Source organism: Polyergus mexicanus, unplaced genomic scaffold, assembly GCF_030449975.1.
Source record: "Polyergus mexicanus isolate NDT 795.1 unplaced genomic scaffold, iyPolMexi1.0 SCAF_16, whole genome shotgun sequence".
Taxonomy (NCBI): Eukaryota; Metazoa; Arthropoda; class Insecta; order Hymenoptera; family Formicidae; genus Polyergus; species Polyergus mexicanus.
Window position 1 is genome coordinate 6,957,616 of NW_027223336.1, and position 18,279 is coordinate 6,975,894.

Genomic DNA, 18,279 nt, shown 5'->3' on the forward strand with positions numbered 1-18,279 from the left:
AATAATACTTGTTTAGAAAAAAACGCGTTATGCATAGAATGTATTTTTTATCTTATATATTTTTATACATCTATTTGCCACAAGTACATTTATCAATTATAATTATAATAAAAGCAACTAACTAAGTTATTTAAATTTCATCGCAATTATTTAAAAATAATTTTCCAGTCGCGCAATATCAGAACTTGAAAGACGGATGATCGACCAACTCCACATCGAGGATTTAAAAAGTATTTTGTGAGCTTTTTACAAGGAGGGACGATAAACGCGAAATTCTGCTGACGCCGCAGTATTACATATATTCGTTAAATGGTCGTCGTGCAAGCGGGTCAGGAAACCAGGTACGGACTGAACCAGCGAAAATACCAGCTTGGTATTGGACGATCGTGTCTCCCGAGTTGAAGCTTGCTCGATTGTTAGCCCCCTATTGTCACGGGACGCACGGAATATGCTGAAAACAACTGACATTGCACGCGATATCTATCTTCCGCGCAGCGGCAGGTACGATCTCATTCTTTCCAAGTTTCTTCAAGCTCGCGCAGCCAAGTCTTCCGTTCGCTAGCGTGACGTTTTACTTCAGTTTCTTCTACTCGCAATTTTGCAACAACGAGGATTTTCGCCACTTGTGAGTTTTGCGATGCAAATATTAGCATATATATTGTAACACGATATTTGTCATAAAATTCACATAACACACGCTGTTTATCGCACTTGCTGAAACCTTATGTGAATGTTAAATTCATTTTAATGCGATTTTTACATTTATCAAAAAATTCTTTTATTCTTTTATGTACGAATATCCCGCGAGACTTGCATATTTTTATAAGATACAATCATGTTAAAACTATAATAGTGAAATAAAAGTGATTGATTGTATATGTACTATATTGTAGAAATATATATAAAATCAATTCCGAAAAAAAAAATTTTGTAAAAGATAAGTTTATCCCTTATTTTAAATAAGGGATAAACTTATCTTTTACAAAGTTTTTTTTTTTTTTCGGAATTGATTTTTTTTTTCTCTTTGCCGCAAAAACGTGAATACAATTTTTGCTTTAATCGATATCATAAATATTGTAATATATCATGTCACGGAAAGTTCTACTTAATGCAAAGTACTATCGTTCGGAATGTCACTCTGTGCCATGCACATTATTTTCGCGCACAAAAGAAGGGATAACCTTTGAATACCTTGATCGATCTGTTACAAAAATTACATCGTAAGAAAATAATTCTCTCCTTCCTTCTAATATATTTTATTATCCTTTGCGACAATTTTATCATTATAATTAACTCGTGATTATCTTCTTTTGGATTTATCATAAAAAATCTCGTGGATTAAAATCTTTTATTACGGAATATTTGATTTTATTTTTAATACAAAAGTTTATTAACATGAACGTAAAAGTTATAGATTATGATGAAGCATTTGAACTTTAGAATAAATTTGAATATTTTAAATATATTGTACGCACAACAGAAATTTTTTCAATTTTTTCGTTTATCAAAGTTGATATTTTCATGCTTTGAAAAACACAAAAAACGCAGAAAACTTTTTTCTGCGGTGCATAATATCAAAATTATTCGAAAATATGCTTTTTTCTAACATCAAAGAACTTTATTAAATGAGCGATACTTTTATTAATCGTAAACATTTATATAAATCTTATAAATATTAGATGAATTTTTATTAAAAGGAGCGCAAGAGTTGTGTTGCACATGTAATTTCTGTTGAATTCTGTTGAACATCTAACGTCGCTATAACGTTTAAATAAGCATATTAGGAATATCTCCGGTTGTGCCCGATCGAGCACGCTGCTTGCAGTATGAGGGTGAAGAGTTTCTCTTTCATCGCTTTAATCCTCGTACACGCACGTGCACGCACACGCGCGAACCTTGCGCAGGGCGCGTACGCACGTATCTACAAAGGGCCCGGCGCTTTTCATTTCGCGGATACTCGCCCTTCTTCAAATTAGGAAAAAAAGGGCGAGTGCCCCTGTACTCTGGCCTAGCATATCAAATTACTCCGCCTTCTTTCCACCTTTTTATCCACCGCGCGCCCGTACTTTCCACCCTGTCACCGGGGTGTGCGAAAAAAATTCGTTCTCGCTAGGTGGTCGCGGAAATTGGAGCGGCACGGGCCAGCATCCGGAGTAGTAAATGCGTTGTAATAACGTTCGAAGGCTTTCTCACATATTCTTTGTGCCATCGCCGAGCCATCATTTACGATTCGAGAGGTTTGTACACGTATAAAAGGGGTGCAAGTGACAAATTTTGAAAGAAATGAGTTGATAAAATGTCATATTTTTATTCCAGAATGATTTAATTATTTTTTCAGAATTCATTTATTTCCAACTTCTTCTCGCAAAAATAGACATAGCCACCTAAAATCTTTTCTCGACGTAAAACAATTTGTGCACGGTAAAAAAAATGACTCTCGACGTTATCTACCCTATGAGAAAATTTGTCTTCCGAGCCATTCGTCATTCCCCCGCGATTTCTGTCGTTCTAACAAACCGGCGCGGCGACGACCGCCACGGATTATCGCGCGTCCTTGCGAAACAGATCATCCGACAAGATCGCATCGCCTCCTGCTCCACCCCTTCTACTTCTTCTCGTCACCGTCGGGGTGTTTCGCGTTTTTGTCTGGCACGATGTTGAAATTGATGATCGAGAATCCCGCGGGCCTCCGACGCGGGTATTTCACTTTAGAGTTTTCGGACGAGTGAATAATGCGATCGCGCGCCTCCGGGAATGATTTCTTATTTAGGGAGCTTTTGAACTTGATGTCATTTTTCACACCGCGCGGGTGCAGCGATACGATGAGCGTCGCTTTTGAAACTTCCACGGCTTTCTCTCCCCGGATGTCGCGCGGGAGAAAGGAATATTTCTCGACTCCTGCTAGCGAACGTTTACCAATTTTTCTTGCGCGCGAAATGCGTACGTGAAAAAAAAAAAAATGGAATCTTGATAATACGCGCGCTTGCACCGTCTCGATATAACGCACCGGCGAGAAATATCGAGAAAACATAAATTTAACGTTCTACACAGAATCATCCCTTATGAAAAATCGTTTGACTATCAATATTTCTTGTCGCTTACAAACCACCGACATCTATTATTTCGTGAGAATATAAATGTCCGGAAACGTATCGGAATCGGATAAATACATTTTCATAAATACTAGTGTTTGTTTTACTCTCGTTTAACTGCTGTTTGTTTTGACTGCAGGTATATCTCTGTCGAAACATTATACCCATAAATACACTTTACCTGTCGCTATAATATTACATGGCTTATAAATTTAAAATAAAACGGCATGCAACGAACTCCACGTCGCATTCTCGTTATAATCTGAGAAATGACCGTATAAATCAAAGACGGATAAAAGTTTGAGCGTCTATGGACTCGACCCTAATCGAGTGCCAACTATAGCGCGAAGGGGACCCTCTCGATGAGAAGGTGCAACGCGGGACATCTGGCAAATCCGTTGCCTGAAACTTTCCAGTAGAGCTTAAAACGCGTCTCGGCGACAGACGGGAAAAAAGATGTCAAACTCGCGAGAGAGCATATACAAGCTTGACAGCCCGACATTATGATAATCCGAAATCGCATATCGCGCTCTACGTGCCGATTCTCTCAGACAGGAGAGCCGAAGAATGCGTGAAAGCCTTGGAAAATACATTTATTCTTCGACGAGAGGCTACATCGAGATTTGATCCACTGGGAGGAAATAACACGACGGTACATAAAATGCATTATTTGCGCTGCAATATGATATCGTATATACACGCGAGACATTTTTGCTGCTTCTCATTTCATCGTATATTTGCGCTTTAGAGCGTAATAAATGCGCAGTATAAGATGTACTTTTATCACATGTAATTATATCCTACACGCTATATATAGGAAATTAAAAACGTACCGAGAGCAGAAATAATGAAATAACATAACTCAAATGCATGGCTATGTAAATCTATGCATATAATTTTAATTAATGAAAATCAATTCCTTGAATCTTGTTTAATTTTTAATAATATGTATTATCTACGATGTTTTATTAAATGATTTAATCACAAAGATTTGATCTAAATAATATTCGCGCATATCGTTTTTATTTATTATTAAAATTTAATTCTCTTAACAAGATAACGTGAATATTTTATATTTATTCATTTTTTAGACATACAATATAATACATCTCTATCATGGAAAGAAATGAAATAAAAATTGATTGATTGATAATTTTTATCTTTACTTGTAATAATCAATTTTGAAATATATTGCAAAATCTAAGGGACACTTATATTATCCGTCTATATTTGTGAATTAATTTGTTGCTTATGTTTTTCGAGAAAATCGAAGATAGAGATTGAAATAACGAGAAAACAATTGGATTAACATTGTACCGAGTCAAAAAGATTTTCCAGAAAAATCTCTTATCCAACTATCCTTTGTCTACCTAATATATGTCTGCAGTTCACGAGAATGAAACGGACCGTGAGATCGAATTGGAACGTTGCCCAGAGACGAAAACCTAACGAACGTTACCCTAATAAAATCTCACTCCCTTCTTTCGAAAGTCTCCTTACTCGAACGACATAAATCGAACCATTATATCGTGTTCAGCCTGATATTTATATATAATTCAAGATATCATCCTTTGCAGTCAGAGAACGTATGCGGTCGTGCGATGTCGTCCTCGATGCAATACTAATTTCGTCTAAAACGTTCCTACTCGTATCTCCCAAATTTATTATTTTAATCATGCCCCCGTACTATAATTTCCATCTTCCTTCCCTCTTCTTCCGGCATGTGTCTCTACATACCTGCAAGCACGTGACATTGCAAAACGCTTGTCGTTGCAGCCACGTGAGTCAAGTGCTGTCAAGACAGGGTATGTTCATAGTAAACTTGAGCATATTATTGTACTTACACGCGATTATTCGAATGTGATGTGTAAGAATGAAAAAAAAAAACCATTATTAACATCTCTTACAAAAATAATAATCATTTCGAATAAAAAATTCTATCAGAGATTTTTTCGCGAAGAATCTTTTCTCGAATCTGTCCTCGCAAAAGCACGATCAAAATCATTTAATTTCTTTAGGACTGAAGATAAACCTTTCTTCTTTTTCTTCAGAGACATCATTGTAATTATTTTTAAGGCGATAAGAGATTACAATATCTCTCAGGCGAGTCAGTTTTAATACGCTGATCGCTTAGCATTATCCTTTCTTTTTGTACGCAGACGGCTCGATCTTAATCTACCCTTGTGGATCTACCTTTAAGCGGCCGCGAGCGTTGCGGGCGTTTTATGAGTTTAATTTGGGACGCAGACGGTTTCCTCCGTCGTGTATGGGTTTCGGTTCTGGCGAAATTTACCGAGACATTTAGGACGCTTTGTATAAGACCGAGATAGCGTTGCGGCGCAGTCGTGGAATCAGTAACAGCTTGCCGATTCCGCGGCTTCGGATATTGGATTACGCACTCGCGTAAATCTCTCTTTAGTCGGTAGCAATTAAAATGATTGCCAATTTTACATGGGCATAACGAGTGCTCGGGTAAGAGGAATGACGATGTCGCTTTCCTCTGTCTTTTACCATAAATATCTCTTGCAGGCGTAATGGACTTTTCTTCCGCGCGCGAGTAAAGTTCCGTCAAACAAAGGCTGTCACATCGCAGCGTGTCGAGAATAAAATGAAGCACACGAAATTACGGAGAAGAATAGCCAATCTGCTCGCGAAACTGAGAGACAGCGGGATCGCTAAACTTCCAGTCAGCATCTGTGTTTTCGCGAGCGCTCGTCACGAGAGTGGAATAAAAATAAAATCCGGGGGTGGGCGGGGGAATGAAATGGGGAGAGAAAAAGTGATACGGTTCGAGCGGCGGAACTTAATCCCTGAGGCCAGAGAAATTTCTCTCGCGCCGTCTGCCACTGTTCAGCCACTTTCCCTGATAATGCCCTTGGCGAGCGTCTGGGAAATTCTCCAAGTTAAGCCGCAGCAAGCTTTCCATTTTTGCCCACTCTTTAGAATCTCTCAACAGGTTACCTGAGTTCTACGATGCAATTTTATCCTCATACTTTTCAGATCGTCGTTCGAATCGAACGCTGAAGCGAGCGAATGTTGGAAACAAATGAAAGGTTTCATCCATTCTACGCTTTTTTTATGATATTTCTTGTATTGATATCAAATTTTATTTTTTATTCGAAAATTTATTTTCATTTCTAAAGAACAGAGCAAGTAACTTTTGATAATGTTGAGAATCAATGAATACGATAGCCTACCTATAATCTTTTTCTCATTTGCATTATCTCCATTCTCCGGTTGTTCCTCTTCTTCAGAGGCACTATGGGAGACCATCATTGATTGAAGCTGTTCCTGAAATTCCTCGACCTTGTCCCCATTGTGATTCGGTATCGCCTCAATGGTTCCATCGTGCGTTGCTGATTTTTCCGAGTCGTGCAGACTTACTATGCTATCCTCGGAATCTGACATTTTTCTGCACTCTTTTTGTAACGGTTTCAATGATATATTCCTAAAAAACATATCAAACACATTGCTATACTTGTTTTAAAATATAACTAATATTAAGATATTTAAAAAAAATTAATAAACTTTCGGTCTCTCTTATACGATAAATGCATTTATTTGATATAATGATTATAATTTATTGCAACATTTAATTATATATATATATGAAATTATTGTTACATATTAAACATATTAAGATAATATCAAATATTATTATATTGTAATAATTTTTAAATTTTCTGTTCGTAAAAATGTATTTGCACGGAATTCAATTGTTCGATTCAAAGTTAGGAATAGATGCGATATACACTATTCATTTCTAAAGAATAGTTTCGCACCCTTTTGTGCCGCAACGGGAGTTGATAGATGCGATCAATGAAAATGATGCATGATAGACGATGGAAAGAGGGAAGGCGCAAAAGAGGATGACGGGGAAAAGGAGGAACAGCCTTGCTTCGGGTGTGCGTAAGCGTGTAAAATTGAGCTATCCGCATTCATATCAGTCCTGCTTTACGACCGTGACAGTCCTCGCACAGTGCCTCAATATTCGGATATTATTCGAAGGCGCTATTCTTCTTAAAACGCGCCAATACCGCCATTTGTGGCAAAAATCGCAGAGCCACGGAAATATATCTCCGATTATGCTGACATAGCTTGTGTCTCTCCGTAGTTATCGTATCTCCTCTCGCATTATCTTCTTCTTCCCGTTTATACTTGGCTTTGCCGGCAGGCATATAATCTTCCACTTTCGATAGTAGAATGATTTTCACGATGATTATTTGGAAAATGGACTGTCGATTAACGCGTATAATCACGAAAATTTTTTATCAAAAAGAAAAAGTATTAGCGATAATTATGTATTTACGTCTCTTTGATTTTTTCTTTCAGCTGTTATATTTTTTGTACGGCTTTAAGCGTCTAACTCTGTTCCGGATAGATTTCCTGTCACTAAATATATTTCTACTATAGCGAAATCTTATAACTTCCGTTGGAGTTTCATCACGATACCATGTCTGGCGCGTCTATTCTTTTTCTACTTTTCTCTCTCTCTCTCTCTCTCTCTCTCTCTCTCTATATATATATATATATATATATATATATATATATACTTGTATCTTTATTCAATATCTACTGCACCATCAAGTGGCATTTTATCTTCCAGTTTTCCTATCATTGTGAATTCTCATGATGTTTCACGATAAGATAGCAAAACGGAAGAAAAGAAATGTCTTCGATCGAGTGGAAGATCATAAGAATTGTATTCTTTTTCTTATACTTTATAGTATATATATATCGCATAAAAAAGAATCATGAAACTATGTCTATCTGAAGAAATTTCGATGTACAGAAATAGCATCGTACTTTACGAGGTATTTATTGATTCTAAGTATGTCTATTGGCTTCTATTAGCAATATGAATTATTTATTAAGATTTATTGTTTTTTAGATTTTTGTATATAATGTGCGCATCCTATCAAATCTAAATGTTGACAATACATGGAAGAAATGCAAATAAACAATAAAAGCGATAAAAAATAGCGCTGCAATGACTGATAGGGAGAATGAGCGATAAGATTACCGAATCACTTATAGAATAAGATAATGAAATAAAAAAAAATCTTATATGATATATTATATGAGAATACACACAATGATATTTTAATGTACATAATTAACTTTCAGTAGTACTTCTAGATTTTTTTCATTTATAAAAATTTTCAGATTTGAAATGTAATGTATTAAATAAATATGGATCTTTATAACGAATATATCTGTATTAAATTCGGCTATACATTTTCATCTTGTTAATTTCTTTCAATTTCATTGAAAATAATTTATATATTTTCAGCTAAAAAAAATCTTAATTGAAAAATCTTTAGGAAGTTTGTTTAAAAAAAAAAAAAAAGAAACACTTTTTTAGAAATGAAGATTGTATATATCTTTCTCTCATACATGAAACAATATACACATACACGCACAATAGGTGTGGGCCACACCTATTACAAACACTTCCTAGCAACGGCTGTTGCACCATGACGACGTAAGGGTTGCGTTTGTTCGAATTCTCTCTTTTCGGAGACGCATATTATCTATTAATATCTTCTATTGTGCTTTCTTGGATTTTCTCGATTTTTATCGACAAAGTGTGCTATTTTATTTAATATAGCTTTAAAGTTATCCTTGTGACTTTCGTGTAATATATTCTACAGTTATGTGAGTGCATCATAGGGATTGTAAATAAATCTCAATGCAAAGTATCTTACAAGTTACACATAATGTAACATGTAAAATTATTGCAAACATGAATAATTTTCTTTGTTTGACACACATTTGCTGAGAAAACATAATAATATATGTATTATATATAAACGTATTTGTCTGTATTTATCTCCACATAATTATAATCTCAAAGTATATAAAATAACAAGCTGAATAAATCATCATGAAATAATAGATAGATTATACAAAAATATTCAGGAAAAGATCGATTGACAGTTCTATTTCTTTTCATTTCAATAACAGTATCTCTACCATCTCTCTCACCGGTGCTTACCTTCCACAAAACACATCGGTGGTCGTGGTAATAGCTGGAGCCATTCATCAACGTGCGAAAAGGTACTCGTTGACCACTTATCACGCTTATAAATACCCCATAGACTCGGCCATTTCCCAGTTTACTCACCACGTCTCACTTTTCCTTTCCCGTTCACTTTAACGCGTTGTTTTGCATCTACCAAGGTTGTACGAACTAATCAGGGTGCGGAGGCATCGCAGGCATCGCAGGCATCGCAGCGCCACTTGCCAATACATACTTGCTAATACTTTTAACACGAAGTTACAATCGAATTTTTCAGCTGTCTCTTTTCTCTCTCTTTTTTGGATATATAAATTATTTTTATAGCAATGAAAAATAATAATTTTTTTATAAAATCTATATTATTTTGACAAAATGGTGAGAATGTTACTATGTTATATACATAGGATAATATACATATATTCTTGTCCTTTTGTTCTTTACGAAATAATTTCTTTTTGTTAGGATTTATATTCTTTAAATCTTTTTTTGAAAAGTATATATATATATATATATACTTTATTTATACATGATATTATATGATATAATTGTTAAGATATATAATTGCACGCGCATTTCTTATTATGTATATATATAGTTGTGAAAAAAATAGCGTATATATATATATATATATGTATATACGCTGCTTTTTTCACAATTTCTTCTTCAACGATAAGAGGCTTTTCTCGTTGTGGGAATGGTGAAAAGGGTCCCCAAGAATATTCCGGATCTCATTCGTCAAATTCGGCAGCGTCTAATTAAAAAGCGTATAATAGATTCGTGGATTTCTGCGTGACGCTTTAAACCACCGGGCGCAGGCTAGATATATATGTCATAAAATTTTACATCTTCTCTCATGCATAATTCATAGCTAACGCGAGGAGTATCGGCTCTGCGACGAAGAGAGAGAGAGGGAGAGAGAGAGAGAGACTGTTTGAGAAAAGAGAGAAAGGGAGGAAGAGAGGAGGAAGATTTTTTCACGCAGCACCGCGTGACACGCTCGAGATAACGCAAAGATTTCCTCGTTTCCTTTCTTCCTTTCCCGCCGTCGTTTCCTTTACCATTCACCGTCGCCTCGTTTCTTCTTTCTTTTTTTTTTTCTCCGATCTTGACATTCTTTCCTCGCAAAATCAGAGAGCCGCTTCTTGTCGCCCGCTCGCGAATCTCCGATGGCAGGCGGCGCCGATCTCACTGTTACGTCGAGTAATTTCGCCGTGGAATCGCATTATCAGCGAAACATTTGGGTGGCCCGGCCCCGGCTTCACGGCGTTGGCCCACTACGATTCCAGATATGCCAGACAATAATTCAACTACGACCGCGTTCGTACGAGGGAAGGGGAGAGAGCTAATTCTCACCCTGGTGCATACCCCAGCATGGGATAATAGATCGCGCAGATTAAGGGATTCTCGGGATACGAAGTCAGCCCGAACCCAGCCGCTGCTCTCGTATTAGTCTTTAATAAAGAGCCACGGTAATAACTCATCTTAAGTATCGCACTCGCCGAAAGCTTGCGCCCAAATGCTCGAAGTAATAGATATCCCATAATACACTGACCCAACGTTCTGTTGTTTCCCGAATAATCCTATGCAAACGTCGATCCCGAGGAATTGTCGGAAATTTAGCATTAAGTGTCTTAACGATATGAATCTTGGAGGTAAGGTGCACAATCGGTATTGTATTATCTTTTATAAAAGTATAATCTGCATAATCTGACATCTCTTGTTAGGGAAGGTGAGATTTAAGGGTAGAATAAGAGATTGAGTAAAATACAATATAAGTATTTTTGATTGACTTCTTCATATAGTTTTTTAAATTTTAATATCGCATCCTCACACAGTTGCTATTATTTTCCCAACGTGTTTGCGATTTCGCATTTCATTCCATTACGAATTTTATTTACAATTTTGTCATTCGGACAAAAATTCTCGGAGAAAATTGAATTTTAATGAATATTAAAAACCAGGAAAAAAATTAATATTTAATGTATCATTTAAAATTTCTCAGAAAATGTGGAAAAACCGCATTAAATATTTTCTATTTAAATAAATAACTTACGAAAATGATTTTTAGCGCAAAGATATCACATCGGTTTGTTCGCCATATACAATATTTTACATCAGCTATTCTTCTTTTATCGAAAAAGAAAGTACTTTTCTCTTGTGCAGTTACATCGACAATGGGATGACAGAAGCCATGTCGAAAATTGCAATAGCTATAAAAATAAAAATTTATCGCCGGCATAATGCAGAGAAAGAGAAAGAAAGAGAGAGAGAGAGAAAGCTATCATCACGATTTCATCTATGACACGAGCTTTTATGATTATAACGATATATAAGGGATGATCGTGTTAAAAATCATAACATACGACGAAGAAAATAAGATTCACGATGGGGCGACTTTTCGAAAATTGAAGACGGCGTAAACCAAAAGGTTGGCGCACTTCTTTTTTATCAAAACACTTACGGACAAACTGTGCACGTCCTTATAATAATAACGATAACGATAACACGCAGTCACGGAAAGCGGATATGAATATGTATCACGTACATCTGTTGCCTCGTAGCCCTTGCGGAAATGAGTGTTGCGAGAGCCGGGAAAGGGTGCAGAAACAATTCAATATCAGGCCAGGGTTTCTTCTTCGCAAAACGTGCCAGAAGTTAACGTGTCGCGCGCGAGGTTAATTTCTAGACTGTCGGAGATACCGGAGAATTTTATCAAGATTTATGTCAGTCTCTAATGCTACTTCTACATATACAAGACTTTAACTGACTTTGTGAGAGTTAAATATAACACACAAGAAATAAAGAAATACATATCTTTATAAATATTTTATAAATGTATTTTTTTTTTTTTTTATTTATATCCTATATATATATGTAAATATCTTATAAATATATTTATTTTTCTCGTGCGTTATATTTAGCTCTCAGTCAAATCATATAGTTCAATGATGCGGCTGCAAATCTTATCTTATTAAAAGAATATTCGAGAAATTAATTGATTTATACGATTATAATTGACGAATAACTGGAAGTTACGCAATACAGAATCAATCTCAGAAACCAGTTTTCAGCTACAGAGAGAAAATATTATAATTAATATTCTGATATTACGATACTAAAACTGGTAGATGATATCATATATTGCATAACTATGTTGTTTACTTCCAATGAACTTGACCTTCAGTTTATTCTGAGTAGGTTTATGACACAGTTAGACACAGGATAATATGCCTCTATCTATTCAGATTGTCGAAAGATTTCAGAGATCTTACGTATGCCTTTTTCTTGCGGCTCTTAATAATGGATCCGCGCAGAACCAATTATCGTCTTCAGCAGCGTTTACACCGCGCACCGGACAAAGAAAGACTTTATCGAGAAGGGACGGCTTTTTCTTACAACGGCCTTTCAGCAACAAATTAAGGATTTTAAGCCGAAAGTAATTAGTTTGGACGGACGAGGTGTCACTTTATGAAAGTGGGGAGACAGAGAGTCAGTCTTCATTGTTCCCGGCATTAATCCTTCAGGAACGTTCATAAGTTTTTGACTTGCCGTCTCGTCACGTTAAAAGCTTTTGGCACAAATTCTGGAACAAGTAATTTATGCATTTTAAAACAGTCTTAAATAATAAAATTCTGAGTTTATTATAATAGATATATATTATATATTGTAAGAAAAGTTATATAATAATTACATAATAATTTCTTAAGGAATATAAAATATATATAAGCTGGTTTATACATATATTTATATATATAATCATAATTTTACATATATGTGAAATAAGTTACACAGAATAATAAAGAAAGATATTTAAAAATATTATAGTTACATGCAAAGAAATCAATTCATCGTAAAGATAATTATGAAAAATTTCAAAGATTATCAGCAAATGAGTCTTATTTTATTTATTAATTATATATATATATTGTATTTCTCTGATTTATTCTCACAATAATATTTGTGATTTGTACAATAAACAATGCTTTTATCCACGATATTCTGTCTAAATTGTAACCTTCTTCATTGACGATTTATCTTGGTCACAGTTCCGCAAAAAAAATATCGTTTCGAGGAAATGGGATTTCAAGTTTGGAGTTTATATAAGACAGCGGTAGGCAGTCGTAACTTTTCCGTTCTTTGACTCTTAAAATACGTAACAAAGATGTAACTATATATAGGATCACGTAGAAGAATAAATTCTTTAAAAATTCAGAGAGAGAAAATAGAGATATATTTTCTTAAATCTTATTTTCCTCTTTTATGAATTAAAAATGTTGCAAATTATTATCTTTATGATTTATATGGATGAGAGTAAAAAAATATTGACGCATAAAAATCTAAAAATCTGAGATACATTTTATCTTCAAAATCTATTTACAAGTCGCTCAATTGTTCATCGAATTTGAAACTCAGGAGGATTTAGCAGGCGCAATCTTTTAACAATATTACTGGAACGTGACTCGATAATCTTATTTAGCTTTTCTGGGAAATGGATTATCCGACCTCTCTCTCTCTCTTTCTCTCTCCCTCTCCCCACGAGATCCGCTTACTATACAAGCGCAGTTAGTTAATTAAAAGGTAAAGAGAGAATGAAGCAGACAAGGTCAAAAAAGATTAAAGAGTGATAAAAACAGAAGGAAGGAGTGAGAAGAAGATTGATAAAAAGAAACAAATGATCGAAAGAGAAAAGAAATGATGAGCGGCACTGAGATTTGCAGCTCCATCGGAGAAAATAACTTTTTTGCTTCGCCAAGAATGCTTTAGGATTGCTTCCGATCGGGCAAACATTTAGGATTTAGGTCGTTTTACCGGCGATATAGACATAAAATCATCTACTTTTCTCCCCTTTATTTTTATACGTTACTTATTCAACATATCGAGAGAGATCATTATACATCAATATAAAATACAGAGTTTTAAATTTATATTATCGCATCTATAAAATAATATCTACATATTATTTGCATGCTTTTAAAAGTGCATACGGCCGAGGATCGTAATATTATCACTCAACTTTAAATATTCTATTTTAGGAGTAGAGTTATATATAATTTTGCAACGAGAGCGCAAGATACGAGTCATACTCCACGAAGCGAGTAATCAAATCAGACGGTCTCGCAATCAAATCTCTCCTGCAAATCTCTGCTCCATAAGACCGAACAGGAAGACAGGAAAGTAAGAAAATATAAATCAGCGGGGAGGATTTAATAATTCACTGAGGCGAACATTGCGCCCCTTTTCCCGAAAGCACAATCGAACCATTTAACCGTGAAACATTGTACGTTTTGCACCATCCCCGAAAACGAGTGCGCTGGTATGCGCCATCCCCATGGATACTCAACCATCCGATTATCCCGTTATAATGAAAAACTTTTCCTTAAGCTGTTTCCTTAAGCGCTACAAGATGCAGAAAATTTAACAATTTAGCAAAATGTGATGATGCTTCTTTTCTCAAAATAAATCTTTTTTTAATAAAAAAGAAATATTGTGATAAATTAATGTATACATTTGTTTTTATTAAAATATTCTCATTCTTTGCCTTATCCTTCTAATCAAATGATATATTTGTATAGTCTGTGCAGTATATTCTCTTCGATGGATGAAGATAGAACCAATCATCAATGCCCCTTTCGCCGCAGCTTTCTGTTATGGAATTCCTAATGATGATGGGGGAACGTTAGAAGCGGCTGTAATAACAACTGGCAGCTGCTCGAGCTTGATAGATAACGTGGAAAAATATTCAGCGATAAAACACGCGTCTCTTTCAGCAGCCTGATAAAATAAAAATAAAAGAACCTTTCGTATTTTGATCGTTCCTGTAACTATATATCTATCTATTATATACATAATACATCGGATTAATAGAATAATTTATGATACGATCGATAAACATTTACGCAATTGAATAGCGAAGAGATCATGAAAGAACTTCATTAATTTTAAATGCAAGAAGAAAATGAACACATTTTAGCCTTAAAGATCGATCGCAAACAACAACTTCTCCCCTATCCTAACTACTACTTCGATAATATTCATATAATCCTATTTCTCTTCTGATTCTTTCGCAAGATCGTTTAATTATCCCGTCGATGATGGCCTCCGAATGAATTATGTCTGTTGAGCGCAAGGAGCGGAACAAAATCGATTCTCTCAGACACGATTATAATTTATGAGATATATTTGTACATTTGTATATTTGCATATTTGCATATTTGCATAGATAATCAAGAATCATTCTATAAAGTGCGGCAAAATATAAAACGGCCATGCGACATCATTCGAGTTTTATAGTACATTAATTATATATATATCGACATTTTTAAGATATATTATATACATTTAAAAATATAATTTTTAATTGGAAAACCTATCAAAATTTTAGATACTTCTACTCTTAATTGAAAAAAACGATCACACACACACACACACACACACACACACACACACACACACACACACACACACACACACACACACACACACACATACATACAAATAAGGAAAATAAGAGATAGTTAGACAGAGAATTTAATAATGAACTTATCGTATAATTCTAATTTAAAAAATTAATATAAGATTTTATAGCAATTCTCGATAAATCAAGAGACGCTTTTTTACAAATCGATGTTTAGCACAAGAACGCGTAAATACGGACTCGTTCATCGTCATTCTTGCAAAATTTTGAATATTGCATGACAAGGAGACGCAAAGGATCGTCCGGTTTTTAGAATGCCAAACGAACGAGGGCGTGTGCGTATATTATATCTCTATGCGTAAGCGGATAAGCCGGTTTCTAGATGCAGAATCGATCTGCATGCAGATGCACCCCTCATGAACGGCACAAAGGAGGCAAACCAGAGAGCGATCGTCGGTTTGAGCCACTCTGAATATTTCATACGTGGCCGTGACCGTGTGCGTAGATTGCTTGCACACAAATACAATGCAACAAAGGTGAGGCATTTTTACGAAACGCCTCAAATATGTATGGTATGTATGTACGTGTGTGTATTCACCTCTCTGTGTGTGTATATATACCTCTATATAAATGTGTTAATAAAAACTTTTTGTATTGAACGACCGAGGCTTTGCACAGCGCTTTAATGCTCGTAGAATGCTAACAGATTGAAAACTTTTGCAATATCCATTGCAGCTGCTCGACGCTTTTCTCTTCTTAAACATAAAACGAATATATAATTCTGGCGAATATATATTCTTCTCTTAAAGTGATTTAAATAGCAGTTTATTCGCTCGTTATAAAATAGCGCTTATGAAACTCTCTATCACATTTTACATCATATTTTATTATTATTTAATTACGTTTTATTAATAGTGTAGATATTATATTTTGCATGTAATACAAACGTTTTTATAAATCACTTGTTTCTAGAATAGATTTTTTTTACTTGACATTCATTTACTTAATTATAGCGAGAGAAAGATTAAACACAATATTGATTATAGAATTATTTAACGCCATTTTCAAAATTTAAAAATATTTTCGAATAGTTTTGTAGCATAAGTAAAAGTAATGCAATTTAAAAAAAATCGCAACTGCAAAGTATTATTTTTTTACTTTAGCGTGATAGATTAAAAGTGACGATAAACGCTATCTTTCGCTAGATTGACTTTCTGAAATATCGATGGATGTGTAACAAAGAAACCTTAGCCGACGAGCTGAATGAAAAGCGGTACCCTCCGACGAATTGCGAATCTATTTGACTTATCTTTTAAACGGAGCATCACGATGAGAGACGAAGAGCACGCCTCATCCATATCAATGACACAGTCTCTATGAGGTAGTTACCTACGGAAAAGAATATCACGCTCGAAGCCGATCACGTATACTCATCCTCTCTTATTGCCTTTCCCCTCGAAAAACGTCTTTTCGCCCCGTTGCCCTCCAATTTCAATTAGGGATGACGAATTCGCAAAAAAACGTCGTCCGAAAAAAAAGATCGTTTATAATATTGTCATGTCGATTAAATAAAAGAATATTTTCAATGAATAAATATTTTCATGAAATATATAGATGTTTTTGACAAATTTGTGATAAAGAAAGGAAATTTTTCACATACTTTAAAATCTATATATTTTGGTTTTATAAAGTGGAATATATATATTAAAACTATATTAAATAATATAATTATTTATTCATTACTTTATTACAAACGGTCGCATACGCGAGCAACAATAATGATTAATCCTACTTGTAAATAAAAACAAGAGTTAACAATAATTATTCTTTTCTGATACTTGTTTAGAATTTTATTTTCTCAATTGTTGTGACTGGCTGATCACAAAAACTAACGAAACGCAAAACTATTTTAAACAAAACATTTGAAAACAAGCATCAACACGTGATTATCGCTTTGTAATTTTTAATATATTAGTATTTCAAGAAAGTATTTTATTAATTTCGTCAGTCGTTAGCTCATATATCGCAACATTAATATACATATAGTCAAATTGAATCTAACTTATCCATCTTAAGTAATATATCTTTAAAACAGTTAGGCACCGGGTTTTCGAGAAAACAATCTCTCGAGAGTTTGTTAAAATATATCAGATACTTGCTAAATTCAATTAGACTATTACACGTTAAAAAAAAACTAGCTATACAAAATATATATATATATATATATATATATAATATAGATATTATATTATACATATTACATATATAGATATATAATATGCATCGCAAAAAACAGACGCATTTCTTCCTTTACAATATTGCATACAAAAAAGATTTATATTTTCCGTCATATAAAAGTATACGTATCTACAAAAAAAGAAAAAAAAAATCTAAAAGGAAGATTATATCTAATCGAATCCATTTAAAGCACAAATCAATGTAAAGCTCTTACAAACTATAAAAAAGCATCCTATTTACATGACAAATATCGATATGGAAACATTCAATTAATGTTTCAATACTGGGAAGATTTAGTATATGTTCTGTGCAAGTAAAATTTTACTGTTTGAGAACATAAAATGTAATTATCTCACATTATCGCTTGTGAATACATCACAATATATACTACATATATTAAATATCTTTTCTTGTACTAGAACGAGTTTCATAAGGCACTATACATAATTGCATCTCCATTTATGAAAATGTTCAAATAGAAAACGCTATAGATAACTATTGTCTTAATATTA

The 18,279-nt window shown here is 34.4% G+C and overlaps 1 long non-coding RNA gene across 5 annotated transcripts in view; it reads left to right on the plus strand.

Moving 5' to 3' along the window:
- The window catches only part of LOC138940389 (uncharacterized), a 111,240-nt gene that overhangs the window by 90,032 nt on the left and 2,929 nt on the right, over positions 1 to 18,279 (plus strand). Inside the window, exons 3-5 of one of the 5 annotated variants that reach the window (XR_011447989.1) lie at positions 169 to 501; positions 14,688 to 16,101; positions 16,735 to 16,910. This is a non-coding gene — a long non-coding RNA (uncharacterized lncRNA). Of the gene's footprint in view, positions 1 to 168; positions 502 to 14,147; positions 14,290 to 14,687; positions 16,102 to 16,734; positions 16,911 to 18,279 lie in introns of all 5 variants that reach the window. The other 4 variants (XR_011447990.1, XR_011447991.1, XR_011447987.1 and 1 more) reach the window with 4 other exon arrangements.